We start from the raw sequence: 16,759 nt of genomic DNA, 5'->3' as shown, positions 1-16,759 counted from the left end.
GCCACCTTAGCTCTGCCATGGTGTCATTTTTTTATGCTAAGGCGGCGCTAAAGTGGCATTTTCCCTGCGCCATATTTGCAGAGTGGCGCAATGCATGCACTACTCCACTTTGTAAACCCTTTGCGCCACATTATGCCTGCACCAGCCATAATGTATACAAGGGGACCGAATATATGGCACAATGAAATCTAAGAGATTTCCTTGCACCAGTTTTTTCAGCACTTTTAACGCTTGCTCATAGCTGGCATTAAAAGGAGACATATCATTATCTATAGTGTGCCCCTATGTACTCTGCAGAAGTAGCGTCAAAGGGTTGGCGCTACTCCTGCAGAGTACATCAATAGCGTTAAAAAAATTATGATAATGCCCCTTACCCTGCGCCATTGTGCGCTGTATTTTAATTACGGTGCACACGTGGTGGCGGTAGGGGGCCCTATGGGGTGCGAAGAAAATGGTGCTGCATTAGGTGCAGGGACACTTTTCTTAAATCTGCTCCTTTGTATATATCAGTTCTGTTTAACATTTTATTAAGGAGCTGTTGGTAGGATTTTAAAGGTCAATGTAAAAAATGTTCCTATTAAATAAAGGTTACAATCAATGAAGGTCAATACGAACTGCACCGATTTGAATACATTTCTTTTTTTTTCAAACTTACCATTAAGTTTGTAAAACAGTTTTCAATGTGATTGTAATGCATGATGTGCTTAGAATTTATAGCATGATGAAATTGTGAAGAACCAAGTTTCAAATCATCAGAGATCTCAGAAAATGTATTTTAGAGGGAAGAAGGCAAGGGTTAACCAATCTGCATCCTTAATCTGCATCAGCATGCAATTGTGGCCCTGGTGCTTCTGTAAATAAATTCACGGAAATGCGGTATTTGAATTACGAACGTGACTTATTTAGAAAAACACTGCGCCTCCAGCTTCGCCGCATTTCCTGTGCTATACTCAATTTGATAATTAATAGAATATTATGCACGCTGTGTGAAACAACCCCTGCGTAGTCTGCTGGTTGCGATATTGTAATTTTCAGTAACAGTTATAAATCTGTACTACATTCAACTTCTTAGTAAGTAAAACCGAGCACTCGCATATGAAAAGAAATACACTTAAATTCAAAGAATTATGAACATCCTTGGGTCTTAAAGTGGCGATGACATTGGCTTTCTCTATCTGAGTTTTAATTCTCCAATAATTCTTACAAATCAAGGCAAAAATTATAGTGGAGAAGTGGAACTAGAAAGCATAGTCTCTGCCAAAATTGATGACAGTGACATGAGATTCACAAATACCCACAGTGCACACGCGATTGACATGGGGTCACAAGGGGTATTAAAAATGCAGATAAGACCCACGATCCTTCCTCACCTAAAATGTTAATTCTCGCATTCGAATTCAACATTTTACAATGTAGAAATCAGAGTCCATCAACATCAACTGGAAACTAAGAGAATAATAATAAAAACGTGTGTATTATACTTCGCACGTCTGCTGTTTCTAAGCGTTGTTAATTTCTAATATTACTACCCAATGCATAGTACCTAGGTTACTGAGCTATGGAACACAGCGCTTTCATACACGGATTCGAACTCGTGTGCGCTGTCTCATCAAGTTTTGCCCAAAGTGCACATTCAGCTCATTTAGCCTCAATAGGAAAGTACAAAGTTACAAAACAATTATAGAATGGTCATATATCTCAACGTCCTTGTAGAATCCTTGCACGTTTGAGTGTTAAAATGCCAGAAAGTCTTTTTGTGTGCCTATGCATGTGTGATACAGCGAAGAGCACCGTGGAGAGCAGGGGCACAGCCTACTCTTTCCACAGGAACCTTTGTGACGCTGGAAGCGTCGGAGGGACAGGACTGGTGGGGGAGAGCAGGGGAGGGTTCAGGGTGGGGGGGTTATATAAAAACAGGAGTGAGGAAAGGGGTCGGACTCTTCTGCGCTGCTCGCTTTTTGCACTGCAGGAAGTTTGGGCCGTTAGGTAGCAGAGGCAGTGAAGCAAGGTTGTGGCTTTGACGGACTGTGAAGCAACATGTCGTCATGTCCCGACGTGGAGGCGGTGCGCGCTGCACTCCGCATCATAGGTGAGGCGGGGAGAGCAGACCTTTTCACGGCTGGCATTTTTGACCAGGCCTGGGTAGTCATGGAGTGGCCTATGCACGCTGCGTCCCACGCTATAGCAAAAGCAGTTGCCGCTTGCCAATAATTGTCAGATGGGGGAGGATAGGGAAGACAGTAGGGGGATAGAGACGCAGCGCTTCTACCCCAATGGCCCCTAAGAAGGCCCATTGGAGCCAGCAGAGTAGACAGCCAGGCCCCCACGAGAACGGGGACAGATTTGGATTGGCTGGGGCCCAGAGGGAGCCAATTTTGGCAGATGATCAGGCAGGGCCGACAATAAGACTGTGCAGGAGCAAAAGCAGATTGAGCCCTCAGATGGTTGAGATGCCCCTGAATTGATCTGCTAGCAGGGATAGGGGGAAGTGGCCAACAGACCAGTCAGGGGTTAAGAGGGAAAAAGAAGGCCAAAAAGGACAAGCAGGTGGTGCGACAGAGGCAGGAGGAGGCTGAGAGTTTATCAGAGTGAGGGGAGGCTGCATGCCATTATCTGGGGTAGGGACTGGGGGCTCTATAGAGCGGGCACAGTCCAGTGGTGCGATGACACAGGGAGACAAGGCACACCAGGCAGGAACCTCTGATTGGTCTAAAGTAGACATTGAGACTAGCATTTGGGAGCAGTGCATGTTGGTGGCGGAGACTGAGAATAGATGGGTGCAGTTGTTTATGGACTATTTGATGTTTTGTAGGAGCCCAGAACGTACAAGGAAGCCTCAAAGGACACACGCAAGGGTGATCGCAGATGAGGCCGCAGACCAGTGTGGGAACGGGAGAAACAGGAGAAGGGGCTCAAAGGTAAGGGAGAGTGGTGGCCTGTGTGGGTAAACCCCCAGATCGGCTCCAATCAAGCCCAGTCCAAATACATTGGTGTGGGGGACGAGTCAATACACAAGACGGCAGGTACTGGGATACTACAAGTGCTGATCCAAGGTGATAAGACGACCAAGGAGGATGTGGGGACTAAGGCTGCTGGGGAGAAGTAAATTGAAGGGGATGCAGAGGTTGAAGAGAAAAGGTGGGATGGATAAGAAAAGGCTACCACATATGGGCTTTGGCGATGTCCCTTAGGTCTCACGTGGCTGAAAAAACAAAAGCCAGAATATGGAAGCATGAATACATTGATGTATTTAAGCTCTTACACAGCGATATACAGGCTAAGGAGGGGTCAAGGAAGAAGAGTGTGCATTAGCACGTAGGTCTCGTGTTCCCATCACAATGGAAAACTGGATATCCACTTTCCTTATATACATGAGTACTTACTGTGGCAAATACCCAGATAGGACTATTGCTCTTTTCAAGTACATGGATATCACCGGAAAGCTCAGATGCATTTTGAGGGCTACACATGGCTTAGCTGTGATGAGGAGTTGAGGCAAGGGTGAGCGTGAGCCTGGAAAAACCTTGGGGGATGTAGATTCCGAGTTGTGGATGCAGTGGATGGCGTCATCTCATTTGGCAACATCGACCCACACAGCAAGTGGTCTGCCGGTGGTTATAGGCCTTTTTAACCCAATCCCGCCCAGGTGTGGGGGGGTAACACACAGGGTCCCCCTGTCTCTAATGCGGGAGCCTGCTGGAATTTCAATAAAGGCCTCTGCTCACGACACCCATGTAAATGTGAACACAAGTGCTCCAAATGCAGGGGGAGGCACCAGTTCATGCAGTGTTATTCACTGGCCAGTCCAGCAGAGCAATGGATGGCATCCAGAGGGCACATGGCTCAGGTGCTGCTGGGCACAAGGAATTCTACTCTAATTAGGCATAACAAGTTGCTGCCCTGGTTGAAACTGTATCCTGATAAAGAATTGTCACTGCAATTTGAGTGGGGTTTCAGAGAAGGTTTCCGGATGAGCTATCAAGGGCTGAGAGTGAAGCCTTAGGCTGACAATTTGCAGGCAGCCAGGGAGTTGCCAGATGTGGTATCAGATAAATTGAGCAAGGAGGTCAGTGAGGGGAGAATTGTTGGCCCTTTTTATGAGTGCCCCATGGAGGACTTGATGATTTCAACATTGGGTGTGGTGCCAAAGAAGAACAGAGGGGAGTTTCAACTAATTCACTATTTGTCATGGCCAGAGGGGGCATGGGTGAATGATTTAATCGCACCCAAGGGCACGCAAGTGGTTTATGCATTGGTTGACAATGCCATATGCCTTATTTGGGGGTGTGGTATGGGTTTGGAGCTGGCCAAGTGCTACACCAAGGCAGCTTTTTGACTCTTACCCATTCATTCATGGGATTTTTTATTGCTGGGCATGCAATTGGATGGGGCTATCTATGTGGACAGACTCCTTCCGATGGGATGTGCTCTCTCATGTGCCTTGTTTGAAGCTTTCAGTACTTTTCTGCATTGGGTTTTCACGAAGGTGAGTGGGCATCAGGAAATGTGACACTATCTGGACAATATCCTGTTAGTGGGAAAGGCTGAGTTCGGGGCATGCAGAAGGGCGTTGAGGTATTTTGAGCAATTGGCAAGTGACGTGGGGGGGTCCTTTCGCTCCAGAAAAGACTGAGGCCCTCATTATGAGTGTGGCGGTCTGAAGAATGCCACACTCACAATGGCTGTCGGACCGCCGCAGACAGGGCGGTCAGACCGCCATATTATGACCGTGGCAAATGTGCCATGGTTCGACCGGCGGCATCGCCAGGTTGTCGCCTGTCGACAGCTTGGCGGTCTCAGTGGTCGCAATCCGCCAGGGCAGCGTTGCAAGCAGCGCCGCCCTGGGGATTATGAGTCCCATTTCCGCCAGCAGAAAGGGGCTATCGGGGGCCCTATGGGGGCCCCTGCACTGCCCATGCACTTGGCACTTGGCATGGGCAGTGCAGGGACCCCCATGGACAGCCCCATCGCACAACTCACTGCCTGAATTACGGGCAGTGAAATGCGCAACGGATGCACTACAACATTGCCCCGGCTTGATTATGAGCTGGCATAAATGTTGTGGTGAGTGTTCTGCTGGGCCAGCTGGTGGAAACGCTGCTTTCGCCCGCTGGCCCAGTGGAAAACTCCTAATAGGGCGGGAAAAAGACCTCCATTACGAACAGTATTTTGCCTCCAGGGGCTTTCACAGGACCGCCAAAGTCATAATGAGGCCCTGAGAGTCCAAATACAGCTCTGACATTCCCGGGCATTGAATTGGACACGTCAGCACTCATGGGAAGGCTGCCAGCAGACAAAGTGAAATAAATTGTGATTTTTCTCTGGCAACTTGTGTTGTTACATAGGTTGAACTGAAGGTAGTACAGCAGCTACTGAGCTTTCTGAATTTTGCTTGCAGAGTTGTGCGGGCGCAGGACCTTTTGCTGGCCAATGAGCCTTGCTATGTCGAACGCATTGCTTTATCATCACAGGGTTCGGATTTCCATGGGGATGAGAGAGGACATCAGGGCCTGGAGAGTTTTCCTTACACAGTTTAATGGGGTCTCCATGGTTTTTCGAGAAGAGGACACAGTGTGGCAGTTTTCAGTTACAGTTTTAAATCTGTACTACATTAATCTTTTCAGGTGAAGATTTTTTCAGACGCGGCAGGAGCTTCTGGTTTTCGCTTGCTCTGGGGCGACAGGTGGTGTGCGGAAGCTTGGCCCCAATGGTGGTTCGCTTAGGGTAGGAGTACAGCCTTCTTTGAGTTCTTTCCTTTGCTGGTGGCACTGGCGGTGGGGGAGGGGTGAGTTAGCCAATCGGACAGTGATGTTTCACGTGGAGAACTTGACAGTGGTGGAATTGGTGAATAGTCAAAGAGCCAGGGACCTCAAGGTACTGCGGCTGCTGTGGAGTTTCATGCTCTCCTGTTTAACTCTGAATGTCATTTTTAAGGCAGCACACATTCCAGGGGTAAACAATTCTATTGCTGATTTGCTGTCTTGTTCACAGTGGCAATGTTTCTGCAGCCTGCCACCTGGCGCAGACTAGCACAAGACGGCTGTCCCAGCAGAAATCTGGGAGTGGGAGGCATGTTAGTCATTAGGCCCATTAGCTGAGCCAACTCAAAAGAGTTATTGTCTGGCATGGTTGGAATTTCAATCTTTTGAGGGGTTTGAGAAGCAGTGGTGTAGTCAGGAGCAGGGAGCACTTAAGGCAAGAGTGATGTGTTTTGTGTTGTTTTTCATTCAAAAACGTTTGTCACCTACGACAATCAGGTGTATCGTTTTATGTTAAGTTGTCTTTTGGTTTCACTCCAGCTAAGGACAACAGTCTCGGTAGGATGTTAAAAGGATGGGGGAAGGAAAGGTCAGGGCAAGGTATGGGGTTGAGGGAGTCAATCACTTTTGAACTGCTTTTGGATTTGTTGCAGGTCTGCCTGTTTGCTGTAAGGACGAATACGAGGTGGTGCTCTTTAGGCTATGCATACTATGGATATTTTTGGGGGCCTTCAGTGTGTCTGAACTATTAGGTGTGGGAAAGGCTGTTGGTGTGAAGTGTTGTGAGATACAATTTGAGGATGATCAGTTGATCATTTGGCTGAAGAAGTCCAAGATGGACCAGCTTGGAAAGGCAAAATGGGTTTGTCTGAGAAAAGGAAGGGGTGGTGAGGCATGCCTAGTCAGGTGGTTGTGCAGTTTTCAGACATGGATGGTATCCACGAATGAGGGCATATTTTGTCACGTGAATGGTGAGAAGCTTACTGCGTTCCAGTTGTCTGCTCTTCTGAGGATGGTGTTAGCAGCGCTGCCCTGGGGATTACTAGTCCCCATTCACCAGCCTTTCCATGTCGGTAAACACCCCCATGGAAAGGCTGGCAGAATGGGTGTGTCGGGGGCCCCCATGCACAGCCTCATCACGCATTTCACTGCCCGAATTACGGGCAGTGAAATGCACAACGGTTGCTGTCGCACATGACGCACCACAACATTACCGCTGGCTCAATTATGAGCTGGCGTCAATGTTGTGGTGAGTGTTCCGCTGGCCCAGCGGAACACTCCTAGTATGGCGGGCAAAAGACCCCCAGTACTGGCGCCTTTTGCCTGCAGCGACTTCGGCGGTCCTGTGAAAGGACCGCCGAAGCCTTAATGAGGTCCTAAATCTGACTTTGCCATGAAAGAGGATTTATCATTACAATTCCATAGGTACTAAACATGACAGATCTACCCCTTCACAATCAGGAATTACAGCATGCTAAATGTAATCCCCAATGTTATCCTATGTGCGGGGTAGGCCTAACAGCAGTGAAAATCAAATTTGAGGGTTTTTCACTACCAGGACACATAAAACATAAAAGTATATTTCCTGGCTTTTAATTACATTGCACCCAGTCATATGGGCTGCCTAGGGTCTGCCTCAGAGGGGTATATGTAATAAAAGGTGATTTTAAGGCTTGGCAAGGGGTTTTAAATCCCAAGTCAACATGGTAGTTTAACACAGTTCAATGCAAGCCTGGGACAAGTTTTAAAGTCCTACTTAAGTGGGTGGCACAAGCAGTGCTGCAGACCGTGTGCAAATGTAACCATTATTAGATAGGTGAGTGGCCATGAAGTATGATATGACCTTGATATCTCCGTTTAGTTTATTTTACGTTATTTAGGCTATTGACTTTCGACTTTACGCGGTTTGGGCTTACCACATGGTTGTTTTTCTCATGTTTAATTTATTCTAGATACGAATGGAGACTACTTCGAGTCATTATTGGTTTTGGATTGATTATATTGTGCAAAGGTCAGTTGGGGCTCATTTACCTTGTTTTCATCTGGTTACTTGGTGGCGGTTCTGTATCCCGGACATTTAGGTGTATTTGAAAACTATAGTGTTTACTTTCTGTTTCTACAGGTATTGCATTTATTATTAGAGGACTATTTTCACTTAACATTGTAAACTGAAGTTAAGGTAGGTCCTGGATAAGTCTTTGGAGGGTACACCATTGGTTATCATAAGATTTTCCCTTCAAATAAATTTGTGCATTCTGGAATGATTAGTATGAAGCTTCACATTAACCCGGGTCTTATCCGTTATACTCACAAGAGGTTCTGCTTAATTCTGGCTTTATGATGGAGACGTGCACATTTTACTGTATGAACCTTTGGCACTTATAGGAATTGCACATGGTGATCCTATGTTAAGGCTCCAATATATAACTGACTTGGGCATTTTCTGTTGTTTTGTACATGTTGGTCTGTATTGTGTTTAGTTTATTACAGTTTGTATTATTTTGATTAATATCACATGAGTCACAATATAGCATGTTTTTCTTATCTCACTATTGTCACCTTTGGAATTGGTCGTGTTCTGCTCTGACCATTGATTTATATTACACATGTAGACATTGCTCTCATTTATTTTCAGCCCTGATGAAGTCCTTAAGAGAACAATTTCTCATAGGATGAAACACGTGTTGGCTGTGGTTGTGGTGGCTATAAGAATATTGGCCGTGGCTACTACACAATGCTTTGATTTCAAGGATGGCCTTTTTATGTTGAACTCTATGCTTTATGAATAAAATGGACTCTGAGATTTACATGAGGTTGCTGTCAATATACAATGAAGATTGGATACATCACTAACTTCTAATTATGAATTCATGAGTGCCCTGACATCTGTTTTTTCGAGTGCAAATGTAGTGCACTTTACTAGGCACTTATAAGTAAATTAAATATGCCAATTAGTTATATACCAAGCAAGACATGTTATTAGGACAAGAGCACAAGCACATTAGCACTAGTTAGGTGTGGCAAAGGGCACAGTATCCTAAGGCCATCAAAAACGGATTCAGCAAAATTGGAGGGAAAAAGGTAAAATGTTTGCAGGAAGACCATCTTAAGGCTTTTACGGATCTAAGACATTCCAACTCCAACATAAGCACCATCAGCTTTATAATTTGGGGTTAGGGGCAGAATTACAGTTCATACTCCAAACTAAGCAAATGTAGCAAATGTGTTGACATAATACATATTAATTGTTATTAAATGCATTTAAAATATCACAGCAATAGAAAGTAATATAAAAATAATTTTAACCAATCATTAAAAAGTTACTTTTTATTTTTAAAAAACGAATCTGTATAAACAGTCAAAAACTCCCCTAAATAACATTTCCACACAAACGGACTTAATTGTCAATTAAAACACTATCAAAATTGATTCAAAACATTTACCACACTATTCCTCTACAATCCCAAAAACCCACAAAAAATGTAAAATGATACAAAAAAATAAATATATCACTAAAAAAAGAAAAAAAAGAATAAATGTTTGAAAAAATGAAATTATAACACAATAAAAATAATTAATTTAATTAACTGAATAATGTGCATAATTATTAACTATTTATACAATAAAAAATATGAAAAAACAATTTGAAAAAATAAGTAAGGAGAAAAATAGTTAAATAGTTTATAGTATAATTAATAATTTAAACAACAATTACCTAAGACTAAATAGAATATCACTCACAGCCTTTACATAACTTTTATTTTAACTAACCATTCACATTTTACAAATTGTAAATAATGTCTAAAAAGAACCAAATATACATTTAAATGTCTTCACATCCTACTTCAGTACAAATCAAACAACCTACAACAATGTAAAAGAATTAAAATAAACTAGAGAAAAACACTTTAAAATATTACCAAAACAATAAGCATTTACTAAAAATATTACATACAACTAAAATTAACATATTAATAACTTAAAAACACAGTATCATAAAATAGTGTAAAATAATACAAAATCAATAAGATATGCAACCATATTTACAAAAACAATATCAAACACTTAAAAAATCATACTCTTGCCTGCAATAATTTGTTTTAACCACAGTATTTATTTGATGGTATTTGTGTCTCATTATAGTTTTGAGACCCTTTTAAAGACATTCAGTGCTAGGTCAGATTAATTAAACTAAACATTTTTCCAGAATTGCTATATATATCCATAGGCAGCAGAAGGAGTGTAATAAAGACCAAACCTTCATTAATGTTCCACTTTTCAAAAACTGCCCTGCTTTTCATGTTAGGACATTTTTGCTTTCCCCTTTAGTTGCCACTATGTCAGTGGTCCTAAACTGAATATAGCTCATAACAAAAGTCTAAACAAAATGTTCCTATCTATATAGAACCAGCCCTGTAGACATATTGGCGGCCTCTACGTTGTAAATCAAATCAGGTCATTATATTCTATCAATTAATCTAGCATTACCTATTCTGAGTATAAAGGCAGGTGTTTATATTTCACACTGGGAAAATATTATAATACCTCTTTCTCTTCAATGCAAACACACCACATGCATCATTGATAAGAAAAAGTTCTTAAATTGGTAAGATAAAGTTGTGTACATCCATTAAAATCTGCTCCACAATACTACACCATAATTATTTATGGTTCAGCAACATTTGATTTACATCCTTTTGTTTTTTGCGTAACCCCAGCCTCTTAATGTGGCTATGCACTATGTATGTTCCTAAAACAAGAATATAAGAAAAATGTTACTAAACTACTGCAATGACACACACTTCCATTGCAGAGAAAGAACATCATTTCAGAACTGAGTTTCCTTGAGAGAGGCTTGTGGAGCTGAAATGTGTCGGTAAGATGGATGAAGTTCTGCTGAAAAAGAAGCTTTGGAAACTGTACACACCATGGAGTGTCGTTTTTCTTTGACTCATGGTCGGAGTATGTAGCAGATATGGAGACAGGCTCTGTGTCCACTCGATGGACCCACATGCCAGGTAGATGCAACCACTGTTCAGTGGTATAAGAATGAACTTAGTTTCAATATAAACGTTTTTGAATGACCTTGGGTGTGATTTATAGTGCCACTCAGGAAGTGATTACATGGTTTTGAAGGTATGTAACAAATCCATTGACTAAGTGATGTAGTAGTGTTCAAGTCAATGAGTTCCTCTGACAAAGGTACAAAGCAAGTGAATGATTGAGAAAGTGATCCAATGAGTAATGAGTTGAGAAAGTTACACATGGTTCATCATAGTATCAGTTTCCTCTTCTAAAATTTCTATGACACGTCACAAAGAGGAGTTTTTAATTTTTTTTTGACATAGCATACATAAGGAATTCCCTGAAATGTCTAGCATGACCAAAAATTTACTATTCAAGGTTCGTGCAGTGAAATACCTTCAAGTGCTAGCACCAGCAGAAAAGTTCTTTGAAATGTATACAAATGCAAAGGAGTACTGTAGCCACTAAAATGATGATCCACCTGCTCTGTTTAGGGTCAGAAGAACAATCAGCTTTCCAACATTGATGCCTCCTTTGTCTCAGTCGATGGAAAGCTTCCGTTGACAGACTTATGAGTAGGGCTGCCGGAAAAAGGGCATTACACAGGCCACCCTATTAAGGGTCAACATAATGCCCTTTTTTATGTCTGTCACCATCAGGTAAGGTAGAAGAAATCAAATAATTATCCACACTCCATGGATAACCTGGGGGTGGGAGGTCATAAGTTTTTTTTTTCAATAACAAACTCTCACTTTAGGAGTTTGTTTTTGCAAAACACAAATTTTAGTACAATTTAGTGAACAGCTTTTAAAACTGATGGCAGTTGTCCAATAAACGTTTTGTACATTGACAGCGATCACTTTGAAAAATTTTCCAGTCGAAGTACAGAGATCACCACAGGGCCAGTGGTGATCTATTCATTTGGTAAATAGCAGTCCATCAGGTTTATGGAGGATATATCCTCTGTCACCCTGATGGACCATAATCCATCTTCAAACACTAGATTAGGCCCTAAATAGGGCCTCGCCCCCCTTCTGTGATGCCATCGCTGACACCATCAGCCCTCACGCCCTCACCTCCACACACTACATCCTCCTCGGTGACTTTAACTTTCACCTGGAGAACCTGCACGAACACAACTCCTTATCCCTTCTAGATAACCTCACAAACCTCGGACTCAAACAACTGGTCACAGCACCCACCTACTCAGCAGGGCACACACTAGACGCAATCTTCACCTCGAGCAACCACATAACCTACACTCACACCACCAAACTCCACTGGACTGGCCACCACTGCATCCACTTCTCCTTCTCCAAACCTCCCACACACCACCACCAACACACCACACCCTACTGCATGTGGGACAAGATCCCCACCGAACACCTGAACTCCCAACTTGCGCAGAACATCCTCCACACCAGCGACCCCAACATTGCTGCTCACAGCCTCGCACAATGGATCACAACCTGCGCAGAATCACTCGCCCCTCCTCAGAAGAAACATCACCACCCGCAACATCAAGAACGCCCCCTGGTACACCACTAAACTCCAAGCGTAAATGCCGCAAAGCAGAGAAAGCTTGGTGTCAGGAACCCTCAACCACCAACTTCTCCACCCTCAAAACCTCAATTCGCAATCACCACCAACTCATACGCACCACCAAAAGAGCATCCTACAAGGAACGCATAGACAGCAACTGTCACAACAGCAAGGAACTCTTTGCCATCATCAAAGAGCTCTCCAAACCCAAACCAGCAACATAGACCCCACGCACACACAACTCCTCTGCGACTCCCTCTCAAACCATTTCCACCGCAAAATCTTAGACATACACAACAGTTTCAAACCACATGCACCCTCGCCAACCTACTAATCACCTGGGTCCCTACCACCGACGAAGAAACTGCAAAAACAATGAATTCCATCCACTCAGGCTCCCCCTCTGACCCTTGCCCCCATTGCATTTACAACAAAGCCAGCCCCACCATCGCCCCCAAGCTTCGCAACATAATCAACAGCTCTTTCGACACCGCCACCTTCCCAGACCCCTGGAAGCACGCAGAAATCACTGCACTCATGAAAAAGCCCAAAGCTGATCTGACGACCTCACCAACTACCGCCCTATCTCTCTCCTCCCCTTCCCCGCCAAGGTCGCTGAGAAACTAGTGAACACCCTCCTGTCACACTTCCTTGAGGAAAACAACACACTCGACCCCTCCCAGTCTGGGTTCCGCAAGAACCACAGCACTGAGACCGCCCTCATCGCATATACTGATGACATCAGAACCAGAGTCAACAAGGGTGAGACAGTCGCACTCATCCTCATGGACCTCTCTGCTGCCTTTGACACTGTCTGCCATCATACATTCCACACACGCCTCAACAACGCAGGGATTCGACACAAAGCCCTAGAATGGCTCACCTCCTTCCTCACCGAAAGAACCCAAAAAGTCTGCCTCCCTCCCTTCCACTCCACAGCCACCAAAATCATCTGCTGAGTCCCCCAAGGGTCCTCCCTCAGCCCTACCCTCTTCAGCATTTACATGACCCTGCTCGCCAACATCCTCCGACCACACGGAATCACCATCATATCCTACGCAGATGACACCCAGCTCATCATCTCCCTCACCCGTAACCCTACCACCGCCAAAACCAACCTCCACGCTGCATTCCTTGACACCGCCACATGGATGACAGCAAACCTCCTCAAGCTCAACTCCAACAAAACCGAAATCATCATTTTCGGCCCCAACAAAACCACATGGGACGACTCCTGGTGGCCCACCACCCTAGGCCCCACACCTACCCCCGCAAACTACCCACGCAACCTCTGCATCATCCTGGACCCCTCCCTCTCCATGACCCAGCAAATCAACGACGTCACCTCCTCCTGTTTCAACACACTCCGCATGCTGCGAAAAACCTTCAAATGGATTCCCATAGAGACCAGAAAGACCTTCACCCACGTACTCATCAGCAGCAGGCTGGGCTACGGAAACGCCCTCTACGCCAGCACCACACTCAAACTCAAATGCAAACTCCAGAGAATCCAGAATACAGCCGCCTGCCTCATCCTGGACCTCCCTCGCCATGAACACATCTCGCCACACCTCAGATCCCTTCACTGGCTCCCTATCGACAAGAGGATCACCTTCAAAATCCTCATCCACGCACACAAATCCCTCCACAACATCGGACCAACCTACCTCAATGAAAGAGTTAACTTCCACACTCCCACTCGCCACCTCCGCTCTGCCGACCTCGCACTCGCCACAGTCCCCCACATCCAACACGCCACCACAGGAGGCAGATCCTTTTCCTACCTCGCCCCCAAGGCCTAGAACTCCCTCCCCACCAACCTCCGCAAGACCCAGGACCTCCTGCTTTTCAGAAAACACCTCAAAACGTGGCTGTTCGAACAGTAACCCTCCCTCCCACCCCCCAGCGCCTTGAGACCCTCACAGGTGAGTAGCGCGCTCTATACATTTTTTGATTGATTGATTGATTGATTATGAGTTCGGCAGATAGGAAGACCTGTCTGCCGAACTTCTGATGGGGAGGTTGTCCCCATACTGGCTACCTCCCTGCTGACTTTCCCCCTGTACTTTCCCCTTGGACTGACGGGCAGAAGCCAAGGTTTACACCCATCAGCCCAGTGGGAAAGTGGCAGCAGCATTGTCGCCAGCTCTATTACGAGCCGGCGGCGATGCTGCCTACCGCAGGGTGCACCAGCCCCCTCACAATGCTCACTGTCTTCACAGCAGAGAGTGAGCATTGCAAGGGTGCTGGGCAGGAGGACCCCTGCACTGCCAATGCCAAGTGCATGGGCAGTACAGGGGCACCCCTGTGGCCCCCTGCACCTGTTCTCCACCAGCCTTTTCATGGCAGTAAAACTGCCATGAAAAGGCTGGTAGAGAACCAGGTTGCAATCATCAGGGAGGTGCTGACTTCAGTGCCTCCTTGGCTGATTCTGACCTCCACCACATCAACTTGTCGGGATCACCGATCCGGCAGAGATAACAGTACCCTTGCGGTCTGACCACCAGGGTCATAATGTAGTGATCGGACCACCACAGCAGCCGCGGTCCTGACCACCACAGCGGGGCTGGCGGTCTCAAGACCTCTAGCTTCGAAATGAGGCCCTAAGTCTTTGGACATGGCTAAAGGCCCAATGAATTCCATTTGACAAAGTATTTTCAATGAATTTTCTTGTTTTTTTTTATGCAGTACCTTGACTCAGACTCAAAACACCCAGCAGGCATGGCCCACAGATGTGCCCATAGTCCACTATTCATTTGTGACTACACACTCTGTCACCACTCCTCCTGCTCCCGGAACCTAGAGAACCATGGTTGCTTGCCATAGGAAATAGGCTTTGGGTGCAGTGTTGGTCCTTCTAGGGGCTCAGTCATGTGTACCTTCATATTCTGAAGGGAATGCCTTAAACTATTGTCCTGTGGCTATGTCCTGTGTATTGTTGTCATGTCTATCAGCAATGTCCTTAGCAAAGTCCATCTTCTTTCAAAGCCCAACAACCAGCACAAGATCTCTCAACCTCCAGACTTCACAGTCCAGCCATGTTTAAGAGAAAAGCAATTCTTGGGCCTTTGCTTGAAAATTCATCATTTTTTTTTTTAAATTGAGAAAGAACGGTATCATAAATAATAATAATAGTACTCTACACAATTTTGAAAATCATGACAATCATTTGAACAGTTGTAGTAGAGATTAAAATAATCAATAACAATACATACATATTATGATTCTGTGACAATGTGGCCCCATGTTTTATGCAATTTTTATGCAGTTTGTTCGTAATCATTAATGCTTATGACATTTACACCTTGAACTCATATTTACAACGAATATCAATTCACAGTTTATTAACCATAGGGGTAATAGAGCTAATCCAGTCCGAGGCTATACATCACTCCGCTAATGTAATCACAGTAAATACAGTAAGAGCCCTTTCAGAAGGTATGTTCATGTCGGTACCTATCATGAGGCTTCCAGTTGCAAGTTCTACATTAATATTGAATTTTAAGGATAACCAAGGTGTATCCTCCCAAAATTCATATACATGAGAATAAGTAGCAAATATGTGCAGAATGTCTGCATTCTCAGACTCTATCTACGCCATCGACTATCAGCCATGATTTTCCATTTGAACAGCTTATTAAATGTATAGCAGAAGCTAGTATTTGTTTTGAAATGTTGTATTTTAAATGTTTTAAACGTATTAAAGATTTTATGACCCAAATCAAAGGAATATTCAATCTCTTGCAGAGAGATATCGTACCAAGCGTAGCCACCTATTTATTTGCCAAAGTAAGTAAACCCTCCTCCAAAGTAGTCATAAATGGAAAATAAGGTTCTCTTCCTGTGATTTTATGCTTTTCATTGTTCCTAGGGTCCCACAAATCACAGCTATCCAAACAAAATGTCAGGTAGCCAAAACAAATTGTGTTGCTGTATATTAAAAAATAAATTGCGGGTCCACAAATGTACAAACTATTCTAGCCAAGAAAAAAGCTGATCGATGACAGTTGGACTATGTTTTCAAATGATGGGAGCTATTCACAAAGGTAACTTTAAGCCTATAACCAAAACTTACCAACCACTGGACCAACATCCTCACTTAAAGGAACTAGGGACTTAAATTAAAACCCCATGGGAAAAAAATGATATATTGTTTTAATATTAAACAATATAAATACAGTTAATTTTGTGTAAAATATGTATACAAATAAAACACATTTATTATTTAATTATAAAATATCTTAACCTTTTTTTTAATTCAAAATTAGTATGATTACCTTTTAAGAAAATATGCTTAAATTATGTTTAATTTTGTCAGAACCCCTTTCATAGGGCCATGGGTCAAGCAAGAGCGACAAGGCGAAACCATGAGTGTTGAGGCCTTTTACTTCTGATGACCCAGGGCTAGAATTACCGTGGATTCTGAGCAATAG

General features: G+C 44.1%; 1 long non-coding RNA gene across 1 annotated transcript in view; it reads left to right on the top strand.

Moving 5' to 3' along the window:
- The first annotated feature begins 1,979 nt into the window (after positions 1 to 1,979).
- LOC138260737 (uncharacterized) overlaps positions 1,980 to 16,759 on the top strand; it is a 319,107-nt gene continuing 304,327 nt past the window's right edge. The window contains exons 1-2 of the long non-coding RNA XR_011198951.1: positions 1,980 to 2,089; positions 2,813 to 2,918. This is a non-coding gene — a long non-coding RNA (uncharacterized lncRNA). The remainder of the gene's footprint in view (positions 2,090 to 2,812; positions 2,919 to 16,759) is intronic.

The sequence above is a fragment of the Pleurodeles waltl genome, chromosome 10, assembly GCF_031143425.1.
Source record: "Pleurodeles waltl isolate 20211129_DDA chromosome 10, aPleWal1.hap1.20221129, whole genome shotgun sequence".
Lineage (NCBI taxonomy): Eukaryota > Metazoa > Chordata > Amphibia > Caudata > Salamandridae > Pleurodeles > Pleurodeles waltl.
The sequence above is the reverse complement of the archived record's forward strand: the minus strand, read 5'-3'. Positions and strand labels throughout refer to the sequence as shown.